Source organism: Phalangium opilio, unplaced genomic scaffold, assembly GCF_054372755.1.
Source record: "Phalangium opilio isolate 3A_F unplaced genomic scaffold, DU_Popi_V2 ptg000039l_2, whole genome shotgun sequence".
NCBI classification, from domain to species: domain Eukaryota; kingdom Metazoa; phylum Arthropoda; class Arachnida; order Opiliones; family Phalangiidae; genus Phalangium; species Phalangium opilio.
Window position 1 is genome coordinate 5914687 of NW_028324163.1, and position 13122 is coordinate 5927808.

Sequence of the window (13122 nt, forward strand, 5' to 3'; positions counted from 1 at the left end):
AGTGAAAAAGCCAACGGCACGCAGTGTTCCTAAGTGGTCTCCCTCCCAAGTAGTGACTGCGCTCGACGCTACTTAACTTCAGTTATCGGACGAGAACCGGTGTATTCAGCGTGATGTGGCCGTTGCCGAGAGTGCTAGTTAAAAATTCGAATTTAAATTAAGTGAGACAAATTAACCTTCATCTTTATAAAACAATAACAAAAAGAAGATATGTTTGCTTTTTTCATATCGGGTGGAATTTAAAAGAGGAAACAAAAGTGAAAAAGCCAACGGCACGCAGCATTCCCAAGTACTAACTGCGCTCGACGCTGCTAACGTCGGCGATCGGACGAGAACCGGTGTTCTCAGCGTGATATGGCCGTTGCCGAGAGTGCTAGATAATAATTCGAATTTAAATTAAGTGAGACAAATTAACCTTCATCTTTTTAAAACAATAACAAAAAGAAAATATGTTTGCTTTTTTATATCTATTGGAATTTAAAAGAGGAAAAAAAAAGTGAAAAAGCTAACGGCACGCAGTGTTCCTAAGTGGTCGCCCTCACAAGTACTGACTGCGCTCGACGCTGCTTAACTTCGGTGAAGGACGAGAACCGGTGTATTCAGCGTGATATGGCCGTTGCCGAGAGTGCTAGTTAATAATTTGAACTTAATTAACCTTCATCTTTATAAAAAATAACAATAAGAAGATATGTTTGTTTTTTCATATCTGGTGGAATTTAAGAGGAAACAAAAGTGAAAAAGCCATCGGCATGCAGTGTTCCCAAGTAGTGACTGCGCTCGACGCTGCTTAACTTCGGTTATCGTACGAGAACCGGTGTATTCAGCGTGTTATGGCCGTTGCCGATAGTGCTAGTTAATAATTTAAATTAAATTAACTTTCATCTTTATAAAACAATAACAAAAAGAAGATATGTGTGCTTTTTTCAATTCGGGTGGAATTTAAAAGAGGAAACAAAAGTGAAAAACCAACGGCACGCAGTATTCCCAAGTACTGACTGCGCTCGACGCTGCTAACGTCGGCGATCGGACGAGAACCGGTGTTCTCAGCGTGATATGGCCGTTGCCGAGAGTGCTAGTTAAAAATTCGAATTTAAATTAAGTGAGACAAATTAACCTTCATAATTTTAAAACAATAACAAAAAAAAACATGTTTGCTTTTTTATATCTATTGGAATTTAAAAGAGGAAAAAAAGTGAAAAACCCAACGGCACGCAGTGTTCCTAAGTGGTCTCCCTCCCAAGTACTGACTGCGCTCGACGCTGCTTAACTTCGGTGATCGGACGAGAACCGGTGTATTCAGCGTGTTATGGCCGTTGCCGAGAGTGCTAGTTAATAATTTGAATTAAATCAACTTTCATCTTTATAAAACTATAACAAAAAGAAGATATGTTTGCTTTTTTCATATCTGGTGGAATTTGAAAGAGGAAACAAAAGTGAAAAAGCCAACGGCACGCAGTATTCCCAAGTACTGTATGCGCTCGACGCTGCTTAACTTCGGTGATTGGACGTGAACCGGTGTTTTCAGCGTGATATGGCCGTTGCCGAGAGTGCTAGTTAATAATTCGAATTTAAATTAAGTGAGACAAATTAACCTTCATCATTTTAAAACAATAACAAAAAGAAAACATGTTTGCTTTTTTCATATCTATTAAAATTTAAAAGAGGAAAAAAAAGTGAAAAAGCCAACGGCACGCAGTGTTCCTAAGTGGTCTCCCTCCCAAGTAGTGACTGCGCTCGACGCTGCTTAATTTCGGTTATCGGACGAGAACCGGTGTATTCAGCGTGATATGGCCGTTGCGGAGAGTGCTAGTTAATAATTTGAATTTAATTAACCTTCATCTTTATAAAACAATAACAAAAAGAAGATATGTTTGCTTTTTTCATATCTGGTGGAATTTAAAAGAGGAAACAAAAGTGAAAAAACAAACGGCACGCAGTATTCCCAAGTACTGACTGCGCTCGACGCTGCTAACGTCGGCGATCGGACGAGAACCGGTTTTCTCAGCGTGATATGGCCGTTGCCGAGAGTGCTAGTTAAAAATTCGAATTTAAATTAAGTGAGACAAATTAACCTTCATCTTTATAAAACAATAACAAAAAGAAGATATGTTTGCTTTTTTCATATCGGGTGGAATTTAAAAGAGGAAACAAAAGTGAAAAAGCCAACGGCACGCAGTATTCCCAAGTACTGACTGCGCTCGACGCTGCTAACGTCGGCGATCGGACGAGAACCGGTGTTCTCAGCGTGATATGGCCGTTGCCGAGAGTGCTAGTTAATAATTTGAATTTAATTAACTTTCATCTTTATAAAACGATAACAAAAAGAAGATATGTTTTCTTTTTTCATATCTGGTGGAATTTGAAAGAGGAAACAAAAGTGAAAAAGCAAACGGCACGCAGTATTACCAAGTACTGACTGCGCTCGACGCTGCTAACGTCGGCGATCGGACGAGAACCGGTGTTCTCAGCGTGATATGGCCGTTGCCGAGAGTGCTAGATAATAATTCGAATTTAAATTAAGTGAGACAAATTAACCTTCATCTTTTTAAAACAATAACAAAAAGAAAATATGTTTGTTTTTTATATCTATTGGAATTTAAAAGAGGAAAAAAAGTGAAAAAGCTAACGGCACGCAGTGTTCCTAAGTGGTCGCCCTCCCAAGTACTGACTGCGCTCGACGCTGCTTAACTTCGGTCATCGGACGAGAACCGGTGTATTCAGCGTGATATGGCCGTTGCCGAGAGTGCTAGTTAATAATTTGAATTTAATTAACCTTCATCTTTATAAAACAATAACAAAAAGAAGATATGTTTGTTTTTTTCATATCTGGTGGAATTTAAAGGAAAAAACCAAAGTGAAAAAGCCAACGGCACAAAGTATTCCCAAGTACTGTATGCGCTCGACGCTGCTTAACTTCGGTGATCGGACGTGAACCGTTGTTTTCAGCGTGATATGGCCGTTGCCGAGAGTGCTAGTTAATAATTCGAATTTAAATTAAGTGAGACAAATAAACCTTCATCATTTTAAAACAATAACAAAATGAAAACATGTTTGCTTTTTTCATATCTATTAAAAATTAAAAGAGGAAAAAAAAGTGAAAAAGCCAACGGCACGCAGTGTTCCTAAGTGGTCTCCCTCCCAAGTAGTGACTGCGCTCGACGCTACTTAACTTCAGTTATCGGACGAGAACCGGTGTATTCAGCGTGATGTGGCCGTTGCCGAGAGTGCTAGTTAAAAATTCGAATTTAAATTAAGTGAGACAAATTAACCTTCATCTTTATAAAACAATAACAAAAAGAAGATATGTTTGCTTTTTTCATATCGGGTGGAATTTAAAAGAGGAAACAAAAGTGAAAAAGCCAACGGCACGCAGCATTCCCAAGTACTGACTGCGCTCGACGCTGCTAACGTCGGCGATCGGACGAGAACCGGTGTTCACAGCGTGATATGGCCGTTGCCGAGAGTGCTAGATAATAATTCGAATTTAAATTAAGTGAGACAAATTAACCTTCATCTTTTTAAAACAATAACAAAAAGAAAATATGTTTGCTTTTTTATATCTATTGGAATTTAAAAGAGGAAAAAAAAGTGAAAAAGCTAACGGCACGCAGTGTTCCTAAGTGGTCGCCCTCCCAAGTACTGACTGCGCTCGACGCTGCTTAACTTCGGTGAAGGACGAGAACCGGTGTATTCAGCGTGATATGGCCGTTGCCGAGAGTGCTAGTTAATAATTTGAACTTAATTAACCTTCATCTTTATAAAAAATAACAATAAGAAGATATGTTTGTTTTTTCATATCTGGTGGAATTTAAGAGGAAACAAAAGTGAAAAAGCCATCGGCATGCAGTGTTCCCAAGTAGTGACTGCGCTCGACGCTGCTTAACTTCGGTTATCGTACGAGAACTGGTGTATTCAGCGTGTTATGGCCGTTGCCGATAGTGCTAGTTAATAATTTAAATTAAATTAACTTTCATCTTTATAAAACAATAACAAAAAGAAGATATGTGTGCTTTTTTCAATTCGGGTGGAATTTAAAAGAGGAAACAAAAGTGAAAAACCAACGGCACGCAGTATTCCCAAGTACTGACTGCGCTCGACGCTGCTAACGTCGGCGATCGGACGAGAACCGGTGTTCTCAGCGTGATATGGCCGTTGCCGAGAGTGCTAGTTAAAAATTCGAATTTAAATTAAGTGAGACAAATTAACCTTCATAATTTTAAAACAATAACAAAAAAAACATGTTTGCTTTTTTATATCTATTGGAATTTAAAAGAGGAAAAAAAGTGAAAAACCCAACGGCACGCAGTGTTCCTAAGTGGTCTCCCTCCCAAGTACTGACTGCGCTCGACGCTGCTTAACTTCGGTGATCGGACGAGAACCGGTGTATTCAGCGTGTTATGGCCGTTGCCGAGAGTGCTAGTTAATAATTTGAATTAAATCAACTTTCATCTTTATAAAACTATAACAAAAAGAAGATATGTTTGCTTTTTTCATATCTGGTGGAATTTGAAAGAGGAAACAAAAGTGAAAAAGCCAACGGCACGCAGTATTCCCAAGTACTGTATGCGCTCGACGCTGCTTAACTTCGGTGATTGGACGTGAACCGGTGTTTTCAGCGTGATATGGCCGTTGCCGAGAGTGCTAGTTAATAATTCGAATTTAAATTAAGTGAGACAAATTAACCTTCATCATTTTAAAACAATAACAAAAAGAAAACATGTTTGCTTTTTTCATATCTATTAAAATTTAAAAGAGGAAAAAAAAGTGAAAAAGCCAACGGCACGCAGTGTTCCTAAGTGGTCTCCCTCCCAAGTAGTGCCTGCGCTCGACGCTGCTTAATTTCGGTTATCGGACGAGAACCGGTGTATTCAGCGTGATATGGCCGTTGCGGAGAGTGCTAGTTAATAATTTGAATTTAATTAACCTTCATCTTTATAAAACAATAACAAAAAGAAGATATGTTTGCTTTTTTCATATCTGGTGGAATTTAAAAGAGGAAACAAAAGTGAAAAAACAAACGGCACGCAGTATTCCCAAGTACTGACTGCGCTCGACGCTGCTAACGTCGGCGATCGGACGAGAACCGGTTTTCTCAGCGTGATATGGCCGTTGCCGAGAGTGCTAGTTAAAAATTCGAATTTAAATTAAGTGAGACAAATTAACCTTCATCTTTATAAAACAATAACAAAAAGAAGATATGTTTGCTTTTTTCATATCGGGTGGAATTTAAAAGAGGAAACAAAAGTGAAAAAGCCAACGGCACGCAGTATTCCCAAGTACTGACTGCGCTCGACGCTGCTAACGTCGGCGATCGGACGAGAACCGGTGTTCTCAGCGTGATATGGCCGTTGCCGAGAGTGCTAGTTAATAATTTGAATTTAATTAACTTTCATCTTTATAAAACGATAACAAAAAGAAGATATGTTTTCTTTTTTCATATCTGGTGGAATTTGAAAGAGGAAACAAAAGTGAAAAAGCAAACGGCACGCAGTATTACCAAGTACTGACTGCGCTCGACGCTGCTAACGTCGGCGATCGGACGAGAACCGGTGTTCTCAGCGTGATATGGCCGTTGCCGAGAGTGCTAGATAATAATTCGAATTTAAATTAAGTGAGACAAATTAACCTTCATCTTTTTAAAACAATAACAAAAAGAAAATATGTTTGTTTTTTTATATCTATTGGAATTTAAAAGAGGAAAAAAAGTGAAAAAGCTAACGGCACGCAGTGTTCCTAAGTGGTCGCCCTCCCAAGTACTGACTGCGCTCGACGCTGCTTAACTTCGGTCATCGGACGAGAACCGGTGTATTCAGCGTGATATGGCCGTTGCCGAGAGTGCTAGTTAATAATTTGAATTTAATTAACCTTCATCTTTATAAAACAATAACAAAAAGAAGATATGTTTGTTTTTTTCATATCTGGTGGAATTTAAAGGAAAAAACAAAAGTGAAAAAGCCAACGGCACAAAGTATTCCCAAGTACTGTATGCGCTCGACGCTGCTTAACTTCGGTGATCGGACGTGAACCGGTGTTTTCAGCGTGATATGGCCGTTGCCGAGAGTGCTAGTTAATAATTCGAATTTAAGTTAAGTGAGACAAATTAACCTTCATCATTTTAAAACTATAACAAAAAGAAAACCTGTTTGCTTTTTACATATCTATTTAAATTTAAAAGAGGAAAAAAAAGTGAAAAAGCCAACGGCACGCAGTGTTCCTAAGTTGTCTCCCTCCCAAGTAATGACTGCGCTCGACGCTGCTTAACTTCGGTTATCGGACGAGAATCGGTGTATTCAGCGTGATATGGCCGTTGCCGAGAGTGCTAGTTAATAATTTGAATTTAATTAACTTTCATCTTTATAAAACGATAACAAAAAGAAGATATGTTTGCTTTTTTCATATCTGGTGGAATTTGAAAGAGGAAACAAAAGTGAAAAAGCAAACGGCACGCAGTATTACCAAGTACTGACTGCGCTCGACGCTGCTAACGTCGGCGATCGGACGAGAACCGGTGTTCTCAGCGTGATATGGCCGTTGCCGAGAGTGCTAGATAATAATTCGAATTTAAATTAAGTTAGACAAATTAACCTTCATCTTTTTCAAACAATAACAAAAAGAAAATATGTATGCTTTTTTCATATCTATTGGAATTTAAAAGAGGAAAAAAAGTGAAAAAGCTAACGGCACGCAGTGTTCCTAAGTGGTCGCCCTCGCAAGTACTGACTGCGCTCGACGCTGCTTAACTTCGGTTATCGGACGAGAACCGGTGTATTCAGCGTGATATGGCCGTTGCCGAGAGTGCTAGTTAATAATTTGAATTTAATTAACCTTCATCTTTATAAAACAATAACAAAAAGAAGATATGTTTGCTTTTTTCATATCTGGTGGAATTTAAAAGAGGAAACAAAAGTGAAAAAACAAACGGCACGCAGTATTCCCAAGTACTGTATGCGCTCGACGCTGCTTAACTTCGGTGATCGGACGTGAACCGTTGTTTTCAGCGTGATATGGCCGTTGCCGAGAGTGCTAGTTAATAATTCGAATTTAAATTAAGTGAGACAAATAAACCTTCATCATTTTAAAACAATAACAAAATGAAAACATGTTTGCTTTTTTCATATCTATTAAAAATTAAAAGAGGAAAAAAAAGTGAAAAAGCCAACGGCACGCAGTGTTCCTAAGTGGTCTCCCTCCCAAGTAGTGACTGCGCTCGACGCTACTTAACTTCAGTTATCGGACGAGAACCGGTGTATTCAGCGTGATGTGGCCGTTGCCGAGAGTGCTAGTTAAAAATTCGAATTTAAATTAAGTGAGACAAATTAACCTTCATCTTTATAAAACAATAACAAAAAGAAGATATGTTTGCTTTTTTCATATCGGGTGGAATTTAAAAGAGGAAACAAAAGTGAAAAAGCCAACGGCACGCAGCATTCCCAAGTACTGACTGCGCTCGACGCTGCTAACGTCGGCGATCGGACGAGAACCGGTGTTCACAGCGTGATATGGCCGTTGCCGAGAGTGCTAGATAATAATTCGAATTTAAATTATTTGAGACAAATTAACCTTCATCTTTTTAAAACAATAACAAAAAGAAAATATGTTTGCTTTTTTATATCTATTGGAATTTAAAAGAGGAAAAAAAGTGAAAAAGCTAACGGCACGCAGTGTTCCTAAGTGGTCGCCCTCCCAAGTACTGACTGCGCTCGACGCTGCTTAACTTCGGTCATCGGACGAGAACCGGTGTATTCAGCGTGATATGGCCGTTGCCGAGAGTGCTAGTTAATAATTTGAATTTAATTAACCTTCATCTTTATAAAACAATAACAAAAAGAAGATATGTTTGTTTTTTTCATATCTGGTGGAATTTAAAGGAGGAAACAAAAGTGAAAAAGCCAACGGCACGCAGTATTCCCAAGTACTGACTGCGCTCGACGCTGCTAACGTCGGCGATCGGACGAGAACCGGTGTTCTCAGCGTGATATGGCCGTTGCCAAGAGTGCTAGTTAAAAATTCGAATTTAAATTAAGTGAGACAAATTAACCTTCATAATTTTAAAACAATAACAAAAAAAACATGTTTGCTTTTTTATATCTATTGGAATTTAAAAGAGGAAAAAAAGTGAAAAACCCAACGGCACGCAGTGTTCCTAAGTGGTCTCCCTCCCAAGTACTGACTGCGCTCGACGCTGCTTAACTTCGGTGATCGGACGAGAACCGGTGTATTCAGCGTGTTATGGCCGTTGCCGAGAGTGCTAGTTAATAATTTGAATTAAATCAACTTTCATCTTTATAAAACAATAACAAAAAGAAGATATGTTTGCTTTTTTCATATCTGGTGGAATTTGAAAGAGGAAACAAAAGTGAAAAAGCCAACGGCACGCAGTATTCCCAAGTACTGTATGCGCTCGACGCTGCTTAACTTCGGTGATCGGACGTGAACCGGTGTTTTCAGCGTGATATGGCCGTTGCCGAGAGTGCTAGTTAATAATTCGAATTTAAATTAAGTGAGACAAATAAACCTTCATCATTTTAAAACAATAACAAAATGAAAACATGATTGCTTTTTTCATATCGGGTGGAATTTAAAAGAGGAAACAAAAGTGAAAAAGCCAACGGCACGCAGTATTCCCAAGTACTGACTGCGCTCGACGCTGCTAACGTCGGCGATCGGACGAGAACCGGTGTTCTCAGCGTGATATGGCCGTTGCCGAGAGTGCTAGATAATAATTCGAATTTAAATTAAGTGAGACAAATTAACCTTCATCTTTTTAAAACAATAACAAAAAGAAAATATGTTTGCTTTTTTATATCTATTGGAATTTAAAAGAGGAAAAAAAAAGTGAAAAAGCTAACGGCACGCAGTGTTCCTAAGTGGTCGCCCTCCCAAGTAGTGACTGCGCTCGACGCTACTTAACTTCAGTTATCGGACGAGAACCGGTGTATTCAGCGTGATATGGCCGTTGCCGAGAGTGTTAGTTAATAATTTGAACTTAATTAACCTTCATCTTCATAAAAAATAACAATAAGAAGATATGTTTGTTTTTTCATATCTGGTGGAATTTAAGAGGAAACAAAAGTGAAAAAGCCATCGGCATGTAGTGTTCCCAAGTAGTGACTGCGCTCGACGCTGCTTAACTTCGGTTATCGTACGAGAACCGGTGTATTCAGCGTGTTATGGCCGTTGCCGATAGTGCTAGTTAATAATTTGAATTTAATTAACCTTCATCTTTATAAAACAATAACAAAAAGAAGATATGTTTGTTTTTTTCATATCTGGTGGAATTTAAAGGAGGAAACAAAAGTGAAAAAGCCAACGGCACAAAGTATTCCCAAGTACTGTATGCGCTCGACGCTGCTTAACTTCGGTGATCGGACGTGAACCGGTGTTTTCAGCGTGATATGGCCGTTGCCGAGAGTGCTAGTTAATAATTCGAATTTAAGTTAAGTGAGACAAATTAACCTTCATCATTTTAAAACTATAACAAAAAGAAAACCTGTTTGCTTTTTACATATCTATTTAAATTTAAAAGAGGAAAAAAAAGTGAAAAAGCCAACGGCACGCAGTGTTCCTAAGTGGTCTCCCTCCCAAGTAATGACTGCGCTCGACGCTGCTTAACTTCGGTTATCGGACGAGAATCGGTGTATTCAGCGTGATATGGCCGTTGCCGAGAGTGCTAGTTAATAATTTGAATTTAATTAACTTTCATCTTTATAAAACGATAACAAAAAGAAGATATGTTTGCTTTTTTCATATCTGGTGGAATTTGAAAGAGGAAACAAAAGTGAAAAAGCAAACGGCACGCAGTATTACCAAGTACTGACTGCGCTCGACGCTGCTAACGTCGGCGATCGGACGAGAACCGGTGTTCTCAGCGTGATATGGCCGTTGCCGAGAGTGCTAGATAATAATTCGAATTTAAATTAAGTGAGACAAATTAACCTTCATCTTTTTAAAACAATAACAAAAAGAAAATATGTTTGTTTTTTTATATCTATTGGAATTTAAAAGAGGAAAAAAAGTGAAAAAGCTAACGGCACGCAGTGTTCCTAAGTGGTCGCCCTCCCAAGTACTGACTGCGCTCGACGCTGCTTCACTTCGGTCATCGGACGAGAACCGGTGTATTCAGCGTGATATGGCCGTTGCCGAGAGTGCTAGTTAATAATTTGAATTTAATTAACCTTCATCTTTATAAAACAATAACAAAAAGAAGATATGTTTGTTTTTTTTCATATCTGGTGGAATTTAAAGGAGGAAACAAAAGTGAAAAAGCAAACGGCACAAAGTATTCCCAAGTACTGTATGCGCTCGACGCTGCTTAACTTCGGTGATCGGACGTGAACCGGTGTTTTCAGCGTGATATGGCCGTTGCCGAGAGTGCTAGTTAATAATTCGAATTTAAGTTAAGTGAGACAAATTAACCTTCATCATTTTAAAACTATAACAAAAAGAAAACCTGTTTGCTTTTTACATATCTATTTAAATTTAAAAGAGGAAAAAAAAGTGAAAAAGCCAACGGCACGCAGTGTTCCTAAGTGGTCTCCCTCCCAAGTTAATGACTGCGCTCGACGCTGCTTAACTTCGGTTATCGGACGAGAATCGGTGTATTCAGCGTGATATGGCCGTTGCCGAGAGTGCTAGTTAATAATTTGAATTTAATTAACTTTCATCTTTATAAAACGATAACAAAAAGAAGATATGTTTGCTTTTTTCATATCTGGTGGAATTTGAAAGAGGAAACAAAAGTGAAAAAGCAAACGGCACGCAGTATTACCAAGTACTGACTGCGCTCGACGCTGCTAACGTCGGCGATCGGACGAGAACCGGTGTTCTCAGCGTGATATGGCCGTTGCCGAGAGTGCTAGATAATAATTCGAATTTAAATTAAGTTAGACAAATTAACCTTCATCTTTTTCAAACAATAACAAAAAGAAAATATGTATGCTTTTTTCATATCTATTGGAATTTAAAAGAGGAAAAAAAGTGAAAAAGCTAACGGCACGCAGTGTTCCTAAGTGGTCTCCCTCCCAAGTTAATGACTGCGCTCGACGCTGCTTAACTTCGGTTATCGGACGAGAATCGGTGTATTCAGCGTGATATGGCCGTTGCCGAGAGTGCTAGTTAATAATTTGAATTTAATTAACTTTCATCTTTATAAAACGATAACAAAAAGAAGATATGTTTGCTTTTTTCATATCTGGTGGAATTTGAAAGAGGAAACAAAAGTGAAAAAGCAAACGGCACGCAGTATTACCAAGTACTGACTGCGCTCGACGCTGCTAACGTCGGCGATCGGACGAGAACCGGTGTTCTCAGCGTGATATGGCCGTTGCCGAGAGTGCTAGATAATAATTCGAATTTAAATTAAGTGAGACAAATTAACCTTCATCTTTTTAAAACAATAACAAAAAGAAAATATGTTTGTTTTTTTATATCTATTGGAATTTAAAAGAGGAAAAAAAGTGAAAAAGCTAACGGCACGCAGTGTTCCTAAGTGGTCGCCCTCCCAAGTACTGACTGCGCTCGACGCTGCTTCACTTCGGTCATCGGACGAGAACCGGTGTATTCAGCGTGATATGGCCGTTGCCGAGAGTGCTAGTTAATAATTTGAATTTAATTAACCTTCATCTTTATAAAACAATAACAAAAAGAAGATATGTTTGTTTTTTTTCATATCTGGTGGAATTTAAAGGAGGAAACAAAAGTGAAAAAGCCAACGGCACAAAGTATTCCCAAGTACTGTATGCGCTCGACGCTGCTTAACTTCGGTGATCGGACGTGAACCGGTGTTTTCAGCGTGATATGGCCGTTGCCGAGAGTGCTAGTTAATAATTCGAATTTAAGTTAAGTGAGACAAATTAACCTTCATCATTTTAAAACTATAACAAAAAGAAAACCTGTTTGCTTTTTACATATCTATTTAAATTTAAAAGAGGAAAAAAAAGTGAAAAAGCCAACGGCACGCAGTGTTCCTAAGTGGTCTCCCTCCCAAGTTAATGACTGCGCTCGACGCTGCTTAACTTCGGTTATCGGACGAGAATCGGTGTATTCAGCGTGATATGGCCGTTGCCGAGAGTGCTAGTTAATAATTTGAATTTAATTAACTTTCATCTTTATAAAACGATAACAAAAAGAAGATATGTTTGCTTTTTTCATATCTGGTGGAATTTGAAAGAGGAAACAAAAGTGAAAAAGCAAACGGCACGCAGTATTACCAAGTACTGACTGCGCTCGACGCTGCTAACGTCGGCGATCGGACGAGAACCGGTGTTCTCAGCGTGATATGGCCGTTGCCGAGAGTGCTAGATAATAATTCGAATTTAAATTAAGTTAGACAAATTAACCTTCATCTTTTTCAAACAATAACAAAAAGAAAATATGTATGCTTTTTTCATATCTATTGGAATTTAAAAGAGGAAAAAAAGTGAAAAAGCTAACGGCACGCAGTGTTCCTAAGTGGTCTCCCTCCCAAGTTAATGACTGCGCTCGACGCTGCTTAACTTCGGTTATCGGACGAGAATCGGTGTATTCAGCGTGATATGGCCGTTGCCGAGAGTGCTAGTTAATAATTTGAATTTAATTAACTTTCATCTTTATAAAACGATAACAAAAAGAAGATATGTTTGCTTTTTTCATATCTGGTGGAATTTAAAAGAGGAAACAAAAGTGAAAAAACAAACGGCACGCAGTATTCCCAAGTACTGTATGCGCTCGACGCTGCTTAACTTCGGTGATCGGACGTGAACCGGTGTTTTCAGCGTGATATGGCCGTTGCCGAGAGTGCTAGTTAATAATTCGAATTTAAATTAAGTGAGACAAATAAACCTTCATCATTTTAAAACAATAACAAAATGAAAACATGTTTGCTTTTTTCATATCTATTAAAAATTAAAAGAGGAAAAAAAAGTGAAAAAGCCAACGGCACGCAGTGTTCCTAAGTGGTCTCCCTCCCAAGTACTGACTGCGCTCGACGCTGCTTAACTTCGGTGAAGGACGTGAACCGGTGTATTCAGCGTGATATGGCCGTTGCCGAGAGTGCTAGTTAATAATTTGAACTTAATTAACCTTCATCTTTATAAAAAATAACAATAAGAAGATATGTTTGTTTTTTCATATCTGGTGGAATTT

At 38.7% G+C, this 13122-nt stretch overlaps 32 pseudogenes; all 32 read right to left on the minus strand.

The window, feature by feature from the left end:
* Positions 1-8: 8 nt before the first annotated feature.
* Positions 9-127, minus strand: LOC149680869 (5S ribosomal RNA; annotated as a pseudogene).
* A 376-nt stretch (positions 128-503) lies between these two features.
* LOC149680870 (5S ribosomal RNA) lies at positions 504-621 on the minus strand (annotated as a pseudogene).
* A 578-nt stretch (positions 622-1199) lies between these two features.
* LOC149680871 (5S ribosomal RNA) lies at positions 1200-1318 on the minus strand (annotated as a pseudogene).
* A 122-nt stretch (positions 1319-1440) lies between these two features.
* Positions 1441-1543, minus strand: LOC149680872 (5S ribosomal RNA; annotated as a pseudogene).
* Positions 1544-1680: 137 nt separating this feature from the next.
* LOC149680873 (5S ribosomal RNA) lies at positions 1681-1799 on the minus strand (annotated as a pseudogene).
* Positions 1800-2620: 821 nt separating this feature from the next.
* On the minus strand, positions 2621-2739 carry LOC149680874 (5S ribosomal RNA; annotated as a pseudogene).
* A 122-nt stretch (positions 2740-2861) lies between these two features.
* On the minus strand, positions 2862-2964 carry LOC149680875 (5S ribosomal RNA; annotated as a pseudogene).
* A 137-nt stretch (positions 2965-3101) lies between these two features.
* Positions 3102-3220, minus strand: LOC149680876 (5S ribosomal RNA; annotated as a pseudogene).
* Positions 3221-3595: 375 nt separating this feature from the next.
* Positions 3596-3713, minus strand: LOC149680877 (5S ribosomal RNA; annotated as a pseudogene).
* Positions 3714-4290: 577 nt separating this feature from the next.
* Positions 4291-4409, minus strand: LOC149680878 (5S ribosomal RNA; annotated as a pseudogene).
* Positions 4410-4531: 122 nt separating this feature from the next.
* Positions 4532-4634, minus strand: LOC149680879 (5S ribosomal RNA; annotated as a pseudogene).
* A 137-nt stretch (positions 4635-4771) lies between these two features.
* Positions 4772-4890, minus strand: LOC149680880 (5S ribosomal RNA; annotated as a pseudogene).
* An 822-nt stretch (positions 4891-5712) lies between these two features.
* Positions 5713-5831, minus strand: LOC149680881 (5S ribosomal RNA; annotated as a pseudogene).
* A 122-nt stretch (positions 5832-5953) lies between these two features.
* Positions 5954-6056, minus strand: LOC149680882 (5S ribosomal RNA; annotated as a pseudogene).
* Positions 6057-6193: 137 nt separating this feature from the next.
* On the minus strand, positions 6194-6312 carry LOC149680883 (5S ribosomal RNA; annotated as a pseudogene).
* Positions 6313-6672: 360 nt separating this feature from the next.
* Positions 6673-6791, minus strand: LOC149680884 (5S ribosomal RNA; annotated as a pseudogene).
* A 362-nt stretch (positions 6792-7153) lies between these two features.
* On the minus strand, positions 7154-7272 carry LOC149680885 (5S ribosomal RNA; annotated as a pseudogene).
* A 374-nt stretch (positions 7273-7646) lies between these two features.
* LOC149680886 (5S ribosomal RNA) lies at positions 7647-7765 on the minus strand (annotated as a pseudogene).
* A 357-nt stretch (positions 7766-8122) lies between these two features.
* On the minus strand, positions 8123-8241 carry LOC149680887 (5S ribosomal RNA; annotated as a pseudogene).
* Positions 8242-8363: 122 nt separating this feature from the next.
* LOC149680888 (5S ribosomal RNA) lies at positions 8364-8466 on the minus strand (annotated as a pseudogene).
* Positions 8467-8842: 376 nt separating this feature from the next.
* On the minus strand, positions 8843-8961 carry LOC149680889 (5S ribosomal RNA; annotated as a pseudogene).
* Positions 8962-9304: 343 nt separating this feature from the next.
* On the minus strand, positions 9305-9407 carry LOC149680890 (5S ribosomal RNA; annotated as a pseudogene).
* Positions 9408-9544: 137 nt separating this feature from the next.
* Positions 9545-9663, minus strand: LOC149680891 (5S ribosomal RNA; annotated as a pseudogene).
* A 359-nt stretch (positions 9664-10022) lies between these two features.
* Positions 10023-10141, minus strand: LOC149680892 (5S ribosomal RNA; annotated as a pseudogene).
* Positions 10142-10264: 123 nt separating this feature from the next.
* Positions 10265-10367, minus strand: LOC149680893 (5S ribosomal RNA; annotated as a pseudogene).
* A 137-nt stretch (positions 10368-10504) lies between these two features.
* LOC149680894 (5S ribosomal RNA) lies at positions 10505-10624 on the minus strand (annotated as a pseudogene).
* Positions 10625-10984: 360 nt separating this feature from the next.
* Positions 10985-11104, minus strand: LOC149680895 (5S ribosomal RNA; annotated as a pseudogene).
* Positions 11105-11463: 359 nt separating this feature from the next.
* LOC149680896 (5S ribosomal RNA) lies at positions 11464-11582 on the minus strand (annotated as a pseudogene).
* A 123-nt stretch (positions 11583-11705) lies between these two features.
* LOC149680897 (5S ribosomal RNA) lies at positions 11706-11808 on the minus strand (annotated as a pseudogene).
* Positions 11809-11945: 137 nt separating this feature from the next.
* On the minus strand, positions 11946-12065 carry LOC149680898 (5S ribosomal RNA; annotated as a pseudogene).
* A 360-nt stretch (positions 12066-12425) lies between these two features.
* Positions 12426-12545, minus strand: LOC149680899 (5S ribosomal RNA; annotated as a pseudogene).
* A 362-nt stretch (positions 12546-12907) lies between these two features.
* LOC149680900 (5S ribosomal RNA) lies at positions 12908-13025 on the minus strand (annotated as a pseudogene).
* Between the last annotated feature and the right edge of the window lie 97 nt (positions 13026-13122).